Raw genomic sequence first — 3,220 nt, 5'->3', positions numbered from 1 at the left:
ACACACACACACACACACACACACACACACACACACACACACACACACACACACACACACACACACACACACACACACACACATGAGTCCGACGCCAAAAATTGAAAAATTCAAAATTATAACATTTTTAATTATGATAGATTTGTATTTAGCAGCCTAAGAAACCTTAAATTTAAATAAATATAATTGAAAGCTTTTGGTAAATCATCAATGACTTAATTTAATTGTTTCATAGAAAATCTTATATTATTACTACGAATATCTCATTAATCATAGTGGACATTAAAAATTTGAGTTCTAGAACGTATTTCATTTTGATTGCAGTAAAACCTCTCCAACATGTCACATAGTTATAATATGATAAAAAACCTGAAAATACTCCTTTTTTGTAAGTTTAACTGCAAATTTCTCAAAATAGTGATATGATGAAATAATTTGGACACCCCAAATTCCTATTCAAAGAAATTCTGAGAAATAACTTGTCTCGTTTCAGTGTTTGAAAAAAAGTCATTTTTTATCGAACAATATTATTAAAAGATAAACTGTTTGAGATAAAAATTAATATTGTTAATAATAATAATAGTATTAATTTTAGAATAATAATTGAATGACAGAATGGTAGAAAATTGGTAATAGAGAAAAGAAAAGAAAAATTTTAGTTATCAACTTTGTATAACGTACTCGAAATGTTTTTGTGATTCTGAGTTTTTAAACTTTTGTTACATAGCTTATAAAATTGATGTTGAAATTACGTAAATTGGGGCGCTTTATGAGTAATTAGATGCAATTTTCGTTCTTTTTACTAAAACACATACTGCTGACGTTTAAAGAATATTGAAATCTTTTTGTTACTGCGTTCTATTAATCGTTGTAATAAATATGTAACATATAGAATATGAGATACTTTGAAGTTAAAATTAAACAGTATATTAATTTTGTATTTCATTATATCTATACAATTTCAAAGTTAATACCTCATTTTTATTCGCGCAACTCCGAAGATTAACACCAGAATTAGTAATTTATCAACATTATGAAAATTTTAGGATGCATGATTTATTGATTTTCACGGTCTATCTATTTCAGGTCAAATAAGTTGTTCTGCTCAGTTTTCGTGACGCGACGGTGCGAAACGGATGACGCATAAACAGCTGCATAGATTCGTTCGCCTCTCTGACGCGTTATTATATTTTATTCAGTCTTTCGTGTCGCTAACAAAGCGAAAAATGAGACGAACAAGATCATTCGTTACGTATGCGTTTCGTTAAAGAATTGTTGAGAAAGGCACTTTTGACTTGAAACATTATGTATGACATAGATCCAAGCTTTGAAGTAAAATAAATTTTATGATTGAATAAAAAGATTTCTCTTTGTGAAAAAATAAAGAACTAGTAAATTTAAGAAGAAAGCGAGAATATAAAAGTCAGTATAAGCTAACAAATGTATTTAATGTACGGTTATTACCATTTAATGTATGACGTTTTGCAAATCAAAGCCATCATCTATAATATCTAAATCTAATGACTGTATTAATTGAATTGTCTTTCATACAAATTTTATAAAGTAAAAAATGTTAGCGTGCTTGATAATAAGTACATACATCGAATACTATAGACAATATACATGTCTAAAAAATATCATAAAGACATTTTCTAAACATTACGTCTTGTCTATTATATGTATGCGATTCAGATAATTAATAAAAGAGAGTCACAGTTAGAAGATATTTCCTAGTAGAATTAGAACTATTATGCTAATATCGTCTTGTAACAATAAGCAGGAGATATCCACATCATTCTGAAAGCTTTTATTTATACTAACTTTACTGGCATTTTGCTTATGAAGTTTGTGCATACGCGTATAAAATCAAAAAATAGTTGAAATACTCTTTGTCGAGATAAGAATGTATAACTATAATGATATGTTAGTATTCGCCAGAACTCTGGAAGGATTGAAATTCTGATAAGCATTAGTATAGCAATATTTTGCATATTGCATAATCCTTTGTAATCCCAGTTCATATAAAGCGCAATGATTGATAAGGAATGATGTATCTTCAAGAGAATATTATACAGAAATTGCTGAGGGACATTAATGTAATTCGAGTTTCTCGAAAGAGATCCTTTTCCCCTTGTGACGAATAGATTCAACCGAGCGTTCAATTTCATTTTCACATGAGGATATATTTTAGTATTAAGGCTTGGGAGGCGCGCCCGATGTCTGACTCTCCATCTTCGTAATGGCGTTTTTATGTTGGCATTGGTTAGCTGAGCGAATGGGCTTTCGTATAAAAAAGAATGCAAGAGATGTTGTTTCTAAACGATTTATGTACTGGAAAGAGAACCCGATCGTACTATCTATACGTATTTATTATACGGTAGTAAATATCGTAATAATGATAACGTTGTCACACTTGGTAATTTTTTTTACTTTTTTATTTAAGACATATTGCATACGAGAATTATTTAAATTGTAAGAAAATTCAATTTTATGCATCTGTAACATATTTTTGCAATATAAATTAAATACAATAAGAAAACTGGCAAATGAAATACAAATTTTATGAGTATTGTGCCTCTATTTCCTAATAGCACAATTTATTAAGTACATATACATTAATTAAACAGTGGTTATATTGGCATAAATAAATGTAAAGACAATATTAGCTATAAATTTAATATAAGTTGCTAATTTTGCACATTATTATGATAGTAACATTGGGAAAAACTGAAGTTTTTGTCAGCGAACAGTATATAACGTGGAGTTCTATTTCTTATAAGTAAAAAGCATGCAGGATAGAATAAAAGCAGCTATATGAGATTTGTCATCCATGTTCTAATGAATGAAATAATGACGTAGGCTAGTTCTAAACCCCTGGTACATGTAACTTTTTAAAATATTTTTATTGTACTTTTTTTTTTAATTTCTGAGAAATTATAGATCAGAATTATAGATCAGAAAAAAAGAATAATTGAAGATTAATTTGAAAATTCTCTGTACTATCTAGATGTGTAATCATATCATATAAAGTTTTTGTTTTGTTTATTCTATTTACTAGTTAATATATTTTTTACCAATTATTTATTTTACTTAAACAAGATATATATATATATATATATATATATATATATATATATATATATATATACGTACGTACGTACCGTTACGTTTAAGTTTAAAGTTTAAAAGTTTTAAATTTTAAAGTTTTAAAACGTTTAAA

This window comes from Atta cephalotes, assembly GCF_000143395.1.
Source record: "Atta cephalotes unplaced genomic scaffold scaffold00028, whole genome shotgun sequence".
Lineage (NCBI taxonomy): Eukaryota > Metazoa > Arthropoda > Insecta > Hymenoptera > Formicidae > Atta > Atta cephalotes.
The sequence above is the reverse complement of the archived record's forward strand: the minus strand, read 5'-3'. Positions refer to the sequence as shown.